Here is an 18,182-nt window from a genome sequence, read left to right on the forward strand (position 1 = left end):
TAGATGCGTTATTCTGTTAGTTTGCGATCTCATAGCCATTAGTACTAGCGGGAGGGCATCTACCCACTTAAGCTTGTCATTACTGTCTTCTATTATCTTAGCTAACTTCGCTTTCAGGGTTCCGTTAGCTCGTTCCACTGTTCCTTGTGATTGTGGATGATATACACACCCGAATGCCCAACATTTGGAGCATTGTTTTTCTGACCTGTGCCACAAAGTGTGGTCCATTAACTGAACTAATCTTGTTTGGTAAGCCGAATCGTGGAAAAACTTCCCTACATAGGAACTTTGCAACTGACTTATAGATTGGACTACTAGGATATACCTCATCCTGTTTACCCTTTCTGTCATGTCTACATAATCTATTATGAGATGTCTAAATGGGCCATCTGGTGCTGGAATGTGAGCCAGTGGGGCTGAGAATGACTTTCTTGTATTGAAAAGAGCGCAACCCTGACATTCATTCGTTCTATCTACGGTGGCTGCCAGATATGGTGACCACCATACTGCCTGTAGGCGCCTGAGCACCTGTCCCCTGGAACAATGGTCTTGTCCATGAGCATTCCTTATAGCAAAGCGTGTTAAACAATAGGCAGCGCAAAATGGCCATGTGGACCCCTCCATATGGACCCATCCTTTCTGGGGTCCATCCTCAGATACTTGTCTGGCCCCTTTCTTTAGCCACATGGACTTCTCATACACGTCAGCTGCTGCTTGTGCTGCAGTGAAGATGACAGATTTGTGAGTGGTTCACAATCTTCAGCTGCCACCATTGGACCCATAACTTCCCCTATAGCTGCTCGTTTAGCAGCTTCATCTGCTTGGTTGTTACCTCGAGCTATCAGAGTGTCTGTTTTCTGACGTGCTGGACACTTTATGATTGCTACTGCGGTTGGTTCATGGATTGCTTCTAATAGTGCAGATGGCTTCTCCGTGTATTACAGGAGTTCCGTCTGCTCTACAAAACCCTCTCTGTTTCCAAGTATTGCCATGCACATGACATACTCCATATGCATAAGCTGAGTCTGTGTATACATTCAAACGCTTTCCCTTTGCCAGCTTACAGGCTGCTGTTAGAGCCTTAATTTCTGCTAACTGCACTGAACATGGTGGAGGTACACTGGTGGTTTGAACGTCTGTGAAGGTATTATCTTTGTTTAGCTGTACCACTGCATATCCTGCATGATTACCTGTGGCATCTCTGAAACAAGAGCCATCGACAAAGAATGTCAAATCAGCTGGGATTGGTTGATTGTGTAAATCCTCACGTATTCTCATGAACGTGTCTGTTACCTGTATGCAGTCATGTGGTGTTCCATCTATTGGCAGCACCATGCGTGTTGCTGGATTCACTGTGTTGCACCGTTGGATAGTGAGCTCTGGTGCAGACAGGATGACTTTGTATCCTGTTTTCCTAGCTTGGGTTAGAACAAATCGAGGACTTGTGAGCAGAGCATGCAATTGATGGGACGTATGCAAAATCACTGGATGTCCCATTGTCAGTGAAGAGGCTTTTTGAAATGAAAAAACTGCTGCTGCCAATCCCTGATAACACGGTGGCAGTCCCATCTCAATGTTATCCAGTTTTGTACCGTATTACACCAGTGGTTGTTTACCTGTTGGTGTGTCCTGCATTAGCACGGCACTCACATATCCTGATCTTTCAGCTACATACAGGAGGAATGGTTTAGAATAGTTTGGATTGCCCAGTGCTGGAGCAGAACGCAAATCCTGTTTTAGTGCTTGGAAGGCCCCTTCGGCCTCCTCAGTCCAGTATAACTGGGCTGATTTATCTGCCTGGCCTGCTGCTCTTATCATAGCACACAATGGGGCTGTTTTTGTTGCGTAATCGCAAATCCACGAGCGACTATATCCTGCCATGCCTAGAAAGGAGAGCATTTGTCCTACTGTTTGTGGTTTTGGTATCTTAGCTATAGCCTCAATCTCTTGTCTCCACTCAATTTTCTACCTAGATACTCTACCTCGGTCGGGCAAAATTGTAGTTTGTCTTTAGTAACGTTGTGCCCTCCTTTGGCCAACGCTAGCAATACTGACATAGTGTCCTCCTCACATTGTTGTTCTGATGAGCTACAAATCAATATGTCGTCCACGTATTGAATCACAGTGCTTGATACCTCTAGGTGTTGCAAATCTTGTGTCAGTACTCGAAACCCTGTGCTAGGCGGCTATAAGTTATCTGATGACCGTCAAATGTGAAAGCAAACAAGTACTGTGACTCTGGGTGTACAGGCACACTGAAGAATGCTGAGCACAAATCTATCACTGTGTACCATCGTGTGTTTGGTTGGATGGAACGACAGGTATCTCTGCATCTACAATGGCGTTTATTTGTCTCAGATCATGAACCAATCGGTAATCATTTGAGTGTGGCTTTTTAATTGGGAAGATCGGCGTATTACAGAGCCCCTGTGTTTTGACCAGGACCCCAGCCTTCATCAGACCCTCAACTATAGGCCTGATCTCTTCCAAAGCATGCTGTTTCAGTGGATATTGTCTTTGGTATGGCAATGTGATGTCTTTTCTTAGTTTTATTTTTACTGTCTGTGCTGATTTAACTAGACCTATGTCTGTTTTGTGTTTAGGCCACAATTCCTGAGGTACTTGATCCAATAATGCTCTGTGCCTGTCTGTTACAACCATTAATAGAGGCAGTTTCTTATCCCGTGGTTCTCTATCAACTATCACCTTTTCTGCTATTCCCTCATCTACTGCTGTCAGTGTTATTGTCATGCATCGCCTATCTGAGGCAATGTATATGTTTGCATCATGCGTTTGTGTCCAGTTTGATATCTGTAATGCTCCCTTCACCACTGGTCCTAAATCATGAGACTCATAACCTTCTGACACAAGCAAAGTCACGTGTGGGATGGAGCCCGAAACTGTGAACCAGTCTTGCAGTTCTGGTGGGAGGATGACAGCAGCCGCTGCTCCTTGTGGTCCTATATACACATCTTGGACTGTCAGAGTCTTGTTGATAACTTCATCCCATAAGGTCTCATAGTCCTGGTGTTGCTGCCTTTCATCATAATAGAGGGTGCAGTGTAGCAGCAACTGGGGCTTTCTGCCAATCTCTCCTAGTTGTGCTTTTGTTTCCCATGTCTTCCATAGTTGCTGCAGCCAGGAATGTAGTTGAAGTTTAATCCAGTATACCTTGGACATGACTCTGTATTTTTCTTTTACTTCATCTTGGTATGGCTCTCCTAGTAATTCGGTTAGCATCATCCCTGCAGTGTGTTGTGCCACCCTGTGGGTTGTGTGGTCTTATGGAAACTCTATGTGGAATCCGGTTGGGGTGCACATTATATGAGCCTTCAACTGGCAAAGAAAGTCTCGTCCCATCAGGCACATAGGAGTGTTGTCGAAGTATAATAGAGGTGACACAATCTTCATTGGTACTGGCTGTGTTAAATGTATTATTTGTGTTTTCCCAGAGAAGCCTACTGTTTTCACTGATGACTCTGAGTCCAATACAAGAGTATGTGGCTCCAGAGTCTACCATAAATTGGTGGTCTTCATCATAAATCGTGACTGTCATGGTAGGCTCTTCTTGTGGTCGCGATGAGATGCCTATTCCTATTAACGCCCCCTCAGGCTCCTCTGGGCTCCCCTATTGCCATCCAGACGCTGGCCCTTCCCAGGGATGGGTTTCACAGTCTCATCGCTGGTGTCCAGATTCTCCACAGCCCCCAGCAAGTGTTTGACGCCCAGTTGTGGGTTGGACTGTGTGCGACGCATTTGCGACGGTCCCATTGGGCCTCTCCATCCTCCACGTCAATTTGGGCCATCTCTGGGTCTTGGCTGTGTTTGGTATCGTGGTATTGTACACTCCTGCGTTTCCTTGAGGTGGATAGCCCCCTTGTGGAAGGTAGTTTCCTTGCTGTTGGTAGCTCTGTTGTGGATAACCCTGCTGTGGGTAGCCTTGCTGTGGTGCATACACCTGTTGAGGAGGTACAGGCTGCACACCTCCTTGTGTCATCATTGGTGGTGCCTGTGGCGGCTGTGCTTGTGTCATGGGCTGCGTTGTTGCAGGTGTGTGCAGTGCCACAACTACAGGAGGAGTTGGCTGAGATAACTCTGCAGTCACCACTGGAGCTTGTGTTTTGCTCTTCTCCTTCTTTGCTTTAGTTAATTCCTTCAGTTGTAGTTGGGTCAATTTGGTGGCCAAATTTTTGTTTGCTCCTTCTTCTCTTTGTTTTTCTTTTCTCCAATTCTCCACATGATGTACAATGTGTTCAGAGAATAACAGCCATTCCATCTTCATGAGCCCAACCACATTGTCCAGTCGCTTCTGGACCTCTGGAGGCATGGTTTTCTTTATCATCACCTTGAAAAGGCTTTTCGTGGTGTCATTGGTGTTCCAAGCACTTCCAGTTTCATCTCTCCACTTCTTGTGGAAGTTGATCAAGAACTTGGTTGGACATTCGTCGTCCTTCAGTCTTTCACCATCCAGTTTGGATGGATCCATTTTCTCCGGATACTGTCTCAGCCCATACTCTAGTTCGGTGTCCACTGAAGCCTATGCCGTCTGCCATGTTTCCTTTCACTACCAAAGGTAATTTTGCTTCATTCATGATGTCTTCCGTGGCGTGTTTTCCCACGACATGCATCAATAGGGCTTTGATGTCCCCTAAAGCCAGTGTCATTCTTGCTGTGCTCTCTTCTAGCGCCATGATCCATTTATTGGCACCTTCAGTCAGATCTGGCAGTCTGCTGGCCAGCCCCACCATGTCGGCGAATCCCCAGGCTACATATGTCGTTTGTCCTTGAGCCTTGGTTATCAGTGGGCATATGAGTTCACGAGGATGCTCCTCTTCTTCTTCCTCTTCTTCTTCTTCTTCTGGTGGAGGAATGTGTATGGCGCGTGATCGCTTCTTCTTGGGAACTGAGGGTAGGACTCTTCTTTCATTTCATAGCACTTTTATATAATCATTAGTGCTATTAATCTGCTGCAGTTGTCGATTGGTCATTTCATGCACTCTCGTCTCCACATTCTCCAGAAATTTTAGCTTTTCTGCATTCGTCGGACTCTCGGTTGTCATAATGCCGCTCAGCTCCATTCTCACAGTGTGTGGAGTGCTTGTTAGCACCTTGTCTGAATCTTTGCGGATCTTACTCCCTTTAGCCAGTAGTCCACTCTGTTCATTACTTCAGGCTTGAAATCTCTTCTCACTTCCTGGTAGTAATTTTCTCTGTCTCTTCTTCCTTGTAAATCTCCACTCATACTCAAAGAAACATGAGGTTTGTTCCTCGGAATTCTTTGCCCAATGGATGAAGAGTTGCTGGGTTAGGCGTGCGCTCTCTTTGGCACCAATCCATCTCTTCTTCTTCTTCATCCTCCATCTCTCCCGCTGTCATTCTCTCCTGTTGATCTTCTTCAGCATTAGCAGTCCATCCTCTGCCCTTTTCTTTGTTGTGAGTTTGCTTGGTCAGGGTCATGGTAAACTTTCCCTGTAGCTCTCCCTCTACTTCTTGTCTTTCCTCTCCCTTGAGTGTCCCTAGCACTGGATAAATGCCTGTCCTAGGTGTGTGACTATCTGGGGAGTATGGCGGTGGTGGTCTGGCTGACCACTCAGGTACAGTTGCCTTCTGCTGTCCCTGGTTTGTCTTCACTCCCTGTTCTACTATCACTTTCCTGATTGCTGGTGGAGGTTTGGGGGGTGGATCTTTATGCATGTGTTGGTATCCCTCAAATTTAAACCAACCTAAAACCTCTCTTTCCCTTGCACGCTTGCCTTCTCTTTTCTCACTTGTGTCTCTAGATTTATGGTGTTTTATGTTGCCACTTCATCACTGTATGCTTCCATGAAGGTGCCTTGTAAAGGCCATTTTAATTTTCCTTTTGTTCTCCCATGCCACTTTTTCACGCATTTTTCAATAAATTCTTTTTGATCTGGGTGATTGTTTATCACCACTCCCATTGGAGTTGCTTTCCCTTGTTCCTTCACCATTCCTGCCCCCATGTAGCCCTGTCTTACACTAAGTGCTGTTCTAGATATTTCTGGTTCCTCGTCTGTGTCTTTAGCTTTTATCGTTACTAGTATCTTATCTACTGTAACTCCTGGCTTATATTTCTTTTCCCTAGTGGGATTGTACTCTAATCTCTCCGTTCCGTCTCCTGCTGGTGTTTTTGTAATGCACCCAAATTTGCCTGTTTCCCAGTTAACTCTCCTAGGGACTATTGTGAAGCTCAATCGTGGATTTGAGGTCACTCTATTGCGCCCCGGTATACCATACCCTGTGGGCAGTCCAAATGCTGGACCTAATGGTATGGTAACAAATGCACTAGGGTTATTGCACAGCTGCTGCTCCAGTACTAGTGTCTTTGGTGTCCACCACCTGCGTATTACCTCTTTCCACGGCACATCAGGAAACTCGTGCACTTGTGCCAAATTAATAAATTTTGTCAATTGCCACAACTTCTGATTTATCTCTTGTTCAGTTTGCCATTGCTCTACACCATCCTCATCCTTACAAGTTCGTTCCAACCAAAAATGTGTTCTTATTCTGTCACGATCCTGTCCTGAGCGTGTCTGGTTTTCAGTCCTGTCTGTGTGTCTTGTTGCGGAGTCTGGGTTTTTGTTCAATGTCTGTGTTCCTAGTCCTGTGTTTTAGTTCTTGTCTCAGAGACGATGACTCTCCTGGCCTACCTGACCATGAAGGCCAGGGAGTCAGAGGCAGCACGGGCAGCTAGCCTATGGCCTGATAGCCTGGAGGCTAGGCTTCCCCCGGTGTCCTCCTTCGAGGGAAGTCGCCTGGCCATCTTTTCGGGTTCCCGTGGTGGTCATCAGAGGCGACCAGGTCACCAGCAGCGACCCGTCTGCAACCAGCGTGATCCCAGGCCAGCTAGCGCTGCTAGCAGCCAGCCTGATCACCAGCCGACTCCTGTTCCCTCGTCGGTGGTCCGACCAACACCAGCTCCGTTGGTGGCCCAGCCGACTCCTGTTCCCTCGTCGGTGGTCCAAACAACACCAGCTTCGTTGGTGGCCCAGCTGACTCCCATTCCTCGTGCTCCGTCGGTGGTCCGACTGGCACCTGCTTCGCCGGTGGCCCAGCCGACTCCTGTTCCCTCGTCGGTGGTCCGACCAACGCCATCTCCATTGGTGGTCCAGCCGATTCCTGTTCCTGGTGCTCCGTCGGTGGATCGACCGGCACCGGCTCTGCCGGTGGTCCGATCGACTCCTGGTTCCTCGTCAGTGGCCCGACCAGCACCAGCTCCGTTGGTGGCCCAGCCGATTCCTGTTCCTAGTGCTCAGTCGGTGGTCAGACCGACTCCAGCTCCTCGTGTCCGGCCCATGGTCCCCAGCCATGCTGTCCAGTCGGTGGTCAGACCGACTCCAGCTCCTCGTGTCCGTTCCTCGGACCTCAGCCCAGCTGTCTCGCCTGTGGTCCTCAGCCCAGCAGCTCAGTCCTCGGACCTCAGCCCAGCAGCTCAGTCCTCGGACCTGCTCTGCCTGACGTGTTCAGTCGGCCCTTGGGTCGGCCTCCTGAACACCTGCCCTGCTTGTCGGGTCGCCCTCCGAGACGGCCTCCTGAACTTTGTTGCCCCCCTGATTTGCTCGGCCTGTCAGGTCGTCCCCCAGGACGACCTCCTGAACTCTGTGATCCCTTTGGCCTGCACAGCCTCCTGGGTCGCCCTCTGGGACAGCCCCCAGAGCTGTTTTGTCCCCTTGGCCTTCTTGTACGGTTTCCCTGCCTGGTCCCCCTGCCCTACCCGGCCTGTTGGGTCGTCCTCCAGGACGGCCTCCTGAACGCTGCTTACCGCCTGGCCGGTATTGTCGTCCTCCGAGACGACCTCCTGAACTGTGTGTTCTCCGTTACCCTCCTGGCCTGCTCAAACGACCTCCTGGTCGGCCTCCCGAACTGTTCTGCCCCCCTGCCCTGCATGTTAGGCCAAGCGCCTTACCTACCCTGTTTCCTGGGCATGATCTGCCTGTTGGGTGGTTCCCCTGGACTGTTTTGTTCCCTAACCCTGATTTGCCTGTTTTGTCTTCCTCCTGGACCATATGACCCCCTGCTCTGCCCTCAGGCCACCCGCCGGAGAATCCCCTGTCTACTCCCTGGCCTGTCTAGGTTTTGTTTTCCTTCAAAGATGTTTAACAAGCAGTGCTCCTGTTTCAGGAGCCTTTGATGGTATTAAGTTTTAATTGCTGAATAATTTTTTAAACTAGTCAAAGAAATTAAAACATAGAAATTATTTATCTTACATACTTTTCACTACTATCAGACACTCAATTTTTAATTTTACATTGATTAGATTAAATATTAACACTATTTGTTCTCCATACATTTTACCCTTCTCAACCTACCTATTCTATTTTAGCAGTATTTACACGCACGTATGTTTCTGACTCCTAACTCCTGCCGGCCTCTGACTTAATTTACACTACCTAGGTTTTCAAATGGACTGGTCTGATGCACTTCCTCAACACAGACCCAATTTACTCACAAATAGCCTCTCAATCCACTTCCTCGACATGAGGGCTTAGACAGAATTGATGCACTTCCTCAACACAATATCTGTCTTTACAAATCGCTGCTCAATCCCCTTCCTCAACATGAGAGCGTAAACTTCTTTTTATCTTTTAAACACGCTTTTATTCTCCTATCTTGCCGCCATCCTATTTTAGGCTCCTAGTGGTAACGTGCTATAGTATATCTGCCCGTTCAGTTCAAACCAACCATCGAAGAGCACCAACACTCAGTTGAAATCCTGCAATATAAGTTAGCGGTAGCCACGTGATGACTATTTTATTAGCCTATTTTTGCCCATGCAGCCCTGATCTAGGACTGAAGCACCCCAGCACTCCGCTGTGATCCTGCAATCCTCCGAGTCAGCGATATCCGCAAAAAGGCTTAAATCCTTATCTCTACATCAGCTCACTTCGCCTATGTGGCCCTGTTCTGATAATCAAGCCAGTGGAAGACCTGGTCCCTACCCTTACCAACGTATTAAACTCAATAAAATTACTCTATTAGCTTTCTTCTTTAGTCAAAAACTGCATAGTCAAAGACTTCACTGGAGACGGTCAAGAGTCGGTACAAAAGAGTTTATTCCAATAAAGGACAAGTAAAGCATCATAGAGTACGGTCTAGACCTGCTCTTTTATGAAAAGCGCTGTGAGATAACTGTTTTTATACTGATAACTGTGGCGCTATATAAATAAAATTGAATTGAATTGAAATTGAATTAAACCCGAGTAACATCCCTGCAGGTCTCAGGATGGAACTGAGCTGGTGGTCAGCGAACATCCCCTTATATTCCTCCTTAAACTCCACCTGTTAGGTGGGCGTTACACCTTATCTCCACCTACAGTTTCGCTGACCACTCGCTTCCATTGGTGAATTTCTTATCCTCTGTTGCCATCTAGTGGCCATTTTTACGTACTGTTTAACCAATTTAACCCTTTCACTAATGTCACAATTACCATTTAGCATAATTATTGTTACATTTTCACCAATATATTTCAATTTCAGTCTCACCGTATTTTAACTTATACAGGCATAATTTGACACCATTAAAACTTAAACACTTACAATTGTATTTTTTAAGAATCAATAAGGAATAACATACTTGATAAATGCAATAAGGAATAACATGATTCAACAATGCCAAAAATGAGTGTGCTATGTCTAATACAAAGTTTAGTTTCTTGCAGTGCAAAGCTTGGTTCCCCTTCGAGGGAACTCGAACTGCGTCGGTGACGACACTATGGGAACGCCTCTGGGCGTGGCAGGGCTGAACTATGAACGAAACTACTCCAATCCTATTGATGTTACTAGAACGGTAGTGTGTGACGGCGTAACCGGAGGGGGTATATAAGCACGCCGGCACATAGAACACATTAGTTTCTTTCTATTCAGCAGGCATTCTGGCTATGTTTGGAAGCTCCATTATCCTACCTGACGTCGAGACGAAGCAGCAGATCATGTCGTATCGATTCCAACAGTGTGTCTTTCCATGTGAGCGTTTCATCACGGAGGGTGATACCCATGGGATGTGCGTCTCATGCCTGGGGATGTCGCATGCTCAGGCGGCTCTCAAGGGGGCTGCCTGCAACCATTTTTCCGGTCCTCGTCCGCGGAATCTTCCTCCCCTCGTCCCCGATCGGGAGCCCGTTTTTCGGTTTCTCCCACTCGAGGGGTGAGCGGAGGAGTTCGTTAAAGTACAAAGTGTGTAAATCATCCAAAGTTTGACGTAAAATTCAAAATGGCCGAGTTCCTGTTGGGTTTAGGCTATGGCTCCAAGAGACTTTTTTGTGCGTATGGACAAGATACACGTACCACAGAAGATTCATGCACGTAGGTGAAACGTGCGGTGGGGGCTGCTTCGTTAAAGGTCACTTCCTGTTGCCAGCAGATGGCGCTATGACTGTGGGTGAATGTCGGCATGTACATGTGTTCAGGGCGGGACTCTCATCCTACATGTACAGTTTGGTGCAGATGTGAGCATGTACACTGAAGTTACAACAACTTCCTGTCTCATTGCGAATCATCGACGCCAAGGACACGCCCATTGACGAAAACTCGCAAATAGCACAACTTTTCATCGTCAATGCCTTTAGAAGGCACAGCAGAAATTTGACGTCGGTCGGACTAAATCCCTAGGAGGAGTTCGTTAAAGTAAGAAGTGTGTAAATCATCCAAAAATGTCCGTAAAATTTAAAATGGCCGACTTCCTGTTGACTTTAGGCTATGGGTTCTTGAGGCTTTTTTGTGCGTCTTGATATGATACATGTCCCCAGAAAATTTCGTACATGTAGGTTGAACGTGAACGAGGGGCTAATCGTTTCTTGTTTAGGCCATGTCAGTTGAGCCTACTTTGCAGAAAAAAAAAAATGTGGAGCTACATAGCACTTGCCGCTATGAATATAAATCGGTATTGGCGTGTAGATGTCTGTGGGGTGGGAGAGTTATCAAGCACGTAAAGTTTGTTTCAGATGTGAGCATGTACACTGAACAATAATGTACCCAAACAATAAAATAAATTCTTTTTATATTTCCCTGCCTTGTTGTTTATGTGTACATACAGAGGAAGAATGTGAGAACAGCACACATTTCATCGTTATTGTGTGTTAGAGCATGGGAGAACAGTGGATACTTTTAATACAGCCCACACCCCTAATACTGTGTAACTATAACAGGTAGAGAACAGAAGAAAAAGATGTTCTTTCTTTACAACTGTCTGCATAGCTTATTCATATTGTGTAATGAATGAAAATAAATAGGCCTACTAGGCTCCTCTCTACTTTGACATTTAAGATTAGCTTGTTTGATCCACCTTCATACACACGTGACATTACTGTACAACTTGAGAAAGGTGAGTTGTTTTCTGCTCCAGCCTGCCTAAAAGAAAAGCGTTTTTGGGATTAAATGGACTTTATTAGCTGCTGCAGTGCAGGATGAACTCAGAACAGACCCATTTCTCACCTTATTATTCTAAATCATGCAACGCAGAAGAAGAAATGCATAATAAATCCTGGGACAAAATCTGTCCACAAATACTGTACAGCATGTAGTCTGATGAACAAGACTTGTGTTATAGCTGACTTGGGCAGTGAAATGTTTTATTTTTTTAATTCATGTGGTCATAGTTGTCCACAACTCAAATCAGAATATAAGAAGAAATGTTTTATACCACCTCAAGAAGGCTTCCTATCAGAAAGGTAGGAAGGTATTTCAAATGTACAACTGCAGTACTTAAATCTAAGTAAAGTAATTTCCCTGACATTTTTGTGTTACTTTACTTTTAATAGACGCATGTAACAGGTTTTATACTTCCTGTGAGTATAATCCAATCAATCTTATTTTCATACTGTATATCAGTTGTGTAATATGATAAATTGTGTTGTATGTGGTGCTCGCATCGTGTACTACTGAGACTTCATTGCCCTCTTCAGAGAAGACTCTGACTGCAACGTGCGTCTTTGTAAAGAGAGAAACGGACAGAAAAAGTCTCTAACTCTGCCTGTCAGCTCGCTCTGCCCCGTTAAAACTGAATTTACCATACAGAATTGAATACGAGTGCACTCCAGATTTAGCTGCAGCCAGCTGACCGTGTGCTTCTCCCTATATCGCAGTTCCCCTTCGAGGGAAATCGAACTGCGTCGGTTACGACACTATGGGAACGCCTCTAGGCGAAGCAGGTCTGAACGTGAATGAAATCACTCCAATCCTATTGGCTTGTTGCTAGAACGGTAAGGTGTGACGGAATAACCGGAGGAGTATAAAGCACACCTGTACACACTCATCATTAGCTTTTTTCTATTCAGCAGTTGTTTGAAGTTGTTTGAAGAAAGCTCCAGTCCTACAATCAGTGTGTCTTACCTGAAGTCTACCAGCATGTCCGGCAACCAGATGTACAGAAGGTGTGTTTTTTTCTTGCCCTCGGTACATCACGGATGGAGATTCTCATGAGATGTGTGTCTCATGTTTGGGGATGGAGCACTCTCTAGGGGGCTGCCTGCGCCCGTTGCGAAGCCCTTTCCGTGCGGGTACTGAGGTACAGCATGGCTCTCTTTTCCGAGGATGGCCGGATGTGTTTTCCCCGTGGTGTGAGCCCTGCGGCCGCTGAGGCGGCCCGGCGGCTTCACTCATGGGGTTCACAGCGTGATCTGTCGGAGGATTTCGGGATGGCTGAGGCTTTTTCCCGACCTTCATCCGCTGGCTCAGACACTTCCTTTCCTCGTTCGGGAGCCCGTTCTCGGCTTCTCCCGCTCGCGGTTTGGATCCGGAGACGCTACAGCAATCCTACTCCGAGGAGGCGGACGTGCTCAGCGCAGTGGACGATGACTTCCGGGTGTCGGGGCGGCGTCATCTGGCGGCGCCCGACTATGACGTGCTGCTGGAGGTGGTGACTAGAGCCGTGGCTAAGCTCAACATCAACTGGCGGAACTGAGGAGCAGATACCACAGGCTAGTGGTAAGCTTGATGAAAGGTTTCTTAAGCACCACACGCCACCTCCAAGCCGGTCTCTGCCATTCTTTCCTGATTTACATGATGAACTGAGTAATCATGGGGCAGACCCTTCTCTACATGGCTTTCCACACCCCGATCACTGAACTACAGTAATGTGATGGGGGTTAGGGACCGTGGTTATGGGAGGATGCCTCGGGTGGAGGATGCGCTTGCGAGCTATCTCTCCCCTCGACTTGCGTCCTCCCTGGAGAAGCCGGCGTTACCATCCAAACCATGTCGCACCACATCCACGCTTGTGGGGAAGGCGTACATGGCAGCGGGCCAGGCAGGTGCGAGCTTGCACACCATGGCGGTGCTTCAAGCCTACCAAGCCGACCTGCACAGGAGATGGTTCAGAGGGGGGGTCCCTCTGAGGAAGATCTGGCGGAGCTTCGCAGAACCACGGAGCGTTAGACGCAGGGCGAAGCTTTCCGCCAGTACCTCCCTCGCCGGTCTGGACCCAAGGCAGCTGAGGCTGCCAGGCGTAGGTCCCTTCCCTCTACGAGCTCCTACGGTGAGGAGAGGAAGCAGAGTGTCGCTTCCCCCCGAGGAGCTGGGGCAGCGAGATCTGAGGACCGTCATCCAGTCCCGACGGAGCTCAGGGAAGACCGCACCCCCCCCCCCCCCCCCCCGGAGGCCGACCGAGGTCCACTCCGCCGTGGCAACAGGTGATGTTATCCCGCCGTTTACACGTTCAGGACGCACCTGCCACCATCGAGTCCACGGCGTACTGCCTGCCCCGAGGGTCTGCAGTCAGGCGGTGTCCCGACTCACTCACCGTGGATCTTCGGCGGCTCCCCCCTGCCGTTCTGGGGCTTCAGGGGTCCACCAGAAGATCACACGAGACACCGACCACCAGCCCCGAGGGAACATTTCTCCGTGGGTCCTGCGCACTGCCATAGATGGGTATCGACTACAGACTGTGGTCTGCCTGGAGCAAGGTCCGGTGTTGGGACAGGAAGTTCGTACTCTGCTGAGGAAAGGGGCCGTGGAACGTGTCTCCCCCCCAGACAGAGACGCCGGTTCTACAGCCGGTACTTCATAGTCCCCAAGAAGGACGGAGTGCTGCGTGCCCTATTTTGGATCTGTTCAAGATGCTCATCATCCCCGCCATCGTGACGCACATCCAATCTGAGGATTGGTTCGTCACGATAGATCTAAAGGACGCCTATTTCCAGGTCTCCATCCGTCCTTCTCACAGGAAGTTCCTGAGGTTTGCCTTCGGGGGTGTGGCTTACCAGTATCGGGTTCTTCCATTCGGCCTGGCACATTCACCATTCACAAGTGTATGGATGCAGCACTGGCCCCGCTGAGGCTCCAGGGCATCCGGATTTCAACGACTGGCTCATCCTAGCCCAGTCTCGAGAGTTGGCGGTTCGGCATCGAGATGTTGTTCTGGCTCATCTGCGGCGTTTAGGGCTGAGGCTCAACGCAAAGAATAGCGTGCTGGCGCCCACCCAACGGACGGTTGGGTCTCCTGTCGGCTGCGTCCAGCGTAATACCATCTGGACTGCTGCACATGAGACCCCTGCAGTGGTGGCTAAGGAACAAGGGTTTTTCCCCGAGGGGAAATCCTCTCCGTCTGATTTGGGTTACGCGCAAGTGTCTTCGTTCCCTATCAGTTTGGAAGGAAACTTGGTTCCTGTCCCAGGGGCCCGTGCTGGGAGGGTCTTGTCGCCGGCTGGTTATTTCGACAGACGCCTCCCTCACGGGCTGGGGCGCGGTCATGGACGGCCGCTTTGCTAGGGGATCCTGGCAGGTGCATCAATCCGAGTGGCATATCAACTGTCTCGAGATGTTGGCGGTGTTCCAGGCTCTAAGGAGTTTCCTGCCCGATCTCCAAGGCCACCACGTCCTGGTTCGTTCCGAAGAGAACAACACAGCGGTGGTGGCCTATCTGAATCACCAGGGCGGTCTGCGCTCGCGCCCTCTGGACAGACTGGCGCGTCAGATCCTCCTGTGGTCCCAGCAGAGGTTACTATCGCTCAGGGCGATGTATCTCCCGGGGACGCAGAATCAGGGAGCAGACCTGCTGTCGAGGCAGGGGCTGAGGCCCGGGGAATGGAGACTTCACCCCGAAGTGGTGGAGCTCTTGTGCGAAGAGTTCGGCCCCATAGACGTGGATCTGTTTGCGTCTCAAGAGACTACGCACTGCCCGCTATGGTTTCTCTCGTTCCTCCAGCCCCGTTGGGTCTGGACACCATGGTACATTCGTGGCCGAGGCTACGTCTGTACGCTTTTCCCCCAGTTGCTCTGCTCCCGGGGTTCTGGAGCGGGTCCGCCAGGATAATGTCGGCCTACTGCTCGTAGCCCCGTTCTGGCCAACCCGGGTGTGGTTCTCGGACATCATGTCGCTCCTGGACGGCCCGCCGTGGCGGGTCCCTCTGAGGAGAGACCTGCTGTCCCAGGCGCAGGGCCGGGTTCGTCACCCTTGCCCCGCCATATGGCGACTGTGGGTCTGGCCCCTGAGGGGGCAAAGTACCTAGAGGCGGGTCTAACAGCCGGAGCAGTCGAGACCCTCCTGAGCTCCAGGGCCCCGTCCACACGGAGGATGTACGGCCTGAAGTGGAGTGTTTTCTCCACTTGGTGTAGGGAGCGGTCGGTGGACCCTGTTACCTGCCCGGTGGTTAAGGTACTTGAGTTCCTCCAGGACCGGTTCTCTGCTGGTCTTTCACCTTCCACCCTCAAGGTGTACGTGGCAGTTATTTCGTCTTTCCACACCCCTCTGAGGGAGGGGTCCTAGGGGAAACTTCCCTTGGTTGTACGTTTCCTCCGTGGTGCCCGGAGGATGAGACCTGCGACTCGGTCCAAGGTTCCCACTTGGGATCTGGCACTGGTTCTTGGGGCGTTGGCTGAGGCCCCCTTCAAACCCCTGGAGTCAGCTGAGGCTAAGCACTTGACCCTCAAGATGGCCTTTCTCCTTGCTATCACCTCTCTGAGGAGGGTGGGGGATCTCAAAGCGCTTTCGGTTTCCCCGCAAAACCTGGAGTTTGCCCCGGGGAATATTAGGGCTATCCTGCACCCTCATTCAGGATACATCCCTAAAGTGCCTTCTTGTGCGGCAGGGTCCACAGTGCTGCAGGCATTTCATCCTCCACCTCATGTGACGGCGGAGGACGGGAGACTTCATCTGCTCTGCCCTGTCAGAGCACTGAGTATTTACACTCTGAGGTCCTCCCGTTGGAGGAAGGCTGACCAGCTGCTAGTGTGTTTTGCATCTCCCAGGGCCGGGCTCCCTGCATCCAAACATACTATTAGCAACTGGATTGTTCAGACTATTTCCCTGGCCTATCAGGTGTGCGGTTTGCCTTCACCTGTGGCTGTGAGGGCTCATTCTACCAGAGGCAGGGTGGCCTCTCGAGCCCTCCTTTCCGGGGCCTCTTTGCAGGATGTTTGTTTAGCGGCTGGCTGGGCCACTCCGCACACATTCATTCGGTTTTACAGTCTTGACCTTCCTTCGGCACCTGGCACTCGTGCGCTCTCCTCTTAGTCGTGCCACTTTATTGCACACAGGGGCAGGCGGGGTTTTCGGCACGGTTTAGTGGGTATCTCGTTCCCATAGTGTCGTAACCGACGCAGTTCGAGTTCCCTCGAAGGGGAACGTCTCGGGTTACGTATGTAACCCTGGTTCCCCGAGAAGGGGAACGAGACGACTAAGAGGACGCACCTCTCTCCCCGCCTGAAGCGCCTGCTTCATAGTTTAAGCTAATGATGAGTGTGTACAGGTGTGCTTTATACTCCTCCGGTTATTCTGTCACACCTTACCGTTCTAGCAACAAGCCAATAGGATTGGAGTGATTTCATTCACGTTCAGACCTGCTTCGCCTAGAGGCGTTCCCATAGTGTCGTAACCGACGCAGTGTCTCGTTCCTCTTCTCGGGGAACCAGGGTTACATACGTAACCCGAGACGTTCTGTGTCCATGCATGCAGCAAACTGAAAGCACTGTCTGTCGGAGCGTCTACGTGAAAAGAGAAGGAAGACATTGCTGGTAGTATTGTCTTCAGAGTTGTTAAACACCTCAGCGTACTGAAGGAAGCCATCTGACTGCGTGAGGGGCAAGATCGTTGATGTCTGCAGGCAGAGTAGGAGCTCTCCTGTCTGACTGGTCCACCAATAGCAGAGAAGATGACCCCTTGAGACACAGCCCCTCCTCATTTGCATAATGAGGCAGAAATGCATACAGAAATTTAAAAAGGACAGGCAGAAATAAATACCATGGGTGAAAATAAATAAGGTAAAAAATACAAAGGAAGAATAAAACAGACAAAAATATTAAAACACACACATAAATAAATGCATTTAAAAAATTAGCAATAAATAAAGTTGAATAAACAAATAAGGTAATTATAACAAAGGTGAATAAGTAAAGGCACTAATTAAAATATATACATTTATGTCTCCTTGTATAATTTAATTACTACCTACATTTATTTATTTACTTTATTTTTTTGTGTATTTAATTGGATACTTATTTATTCATTGAGCATTTATTTATTTCTGTATTTATTTCTGACTGTGTCAGGATCGGTCCTCCATAGCAGGGTGGGAGAGTTATCAAGCACGTAAAGTTTGGTTCAGATGTGAGCATGTACACTGTCGGTCGGACTAAATCCCTAGGAGGAGTTTGTTAAAGTACGAAGTGTGTAAATCATCCAAAATTTGACGTAAAATTCAAAATGGCCGACTTCCTGTTGGGTTTAGGGCATCGCTCCAAGAGACTTTTTTGTGCGTCTGGACAAGATACACGTACCACAGAAAATTTGTGCACGTAGGTGAAACGTGCGGTGGAGGCTGCTTCGTTAAAGGTCACTTCCTGTTGCCATCAGGTGGTGCTCCTCCTAGGGATTTAGTCCGACCGACCGACAGTTACGTCTCTGTGTCTCACAGTCTTATAGTCCACCTGTCTCTCTGTCTCACAGTCCGTCTCACAGTCTTATAGCCCACCTGTCTCACTGTCTCACAGTCTCACACTCTAATAGTCCACCTATCTCTCTGTCTCACAGTCCGTCTCACAGTCTTATTGTCCACCTCTCTCTCTCTGTCTCACAGTCCGTTTCACAGTCTTATTGTCCACCTCTCTGTCTCTGTCTCACAGTCCATCTCACAGCCTCACAGTCTTATTGTCCACCTATCTCTCTGTCTCACAGTCATGGTCTGTTCGGTAGGAGCAGGGGAAGCAGAGCTTTGATTCAGCTATGTAATAAC

This window comes from Micropterus salmoides, unplaced genomic scaffold, assembly GCF_014851395.1.
Source record: "Micropterus salmoides isolate LMB-PRFRI ecotype aquatic unplaced genomic scaffold, ASM1485139v1 Ms_hic_scaffold_22, whole genome shotgun sequence".
In the NCBI taxonomy this organism is placed as follows: Eukaryota; Metazoa; Chordata; class Actinopteri; order Centrarchiformes; family Centrarchidae; genus Micropterus; species Micropterus salmoides.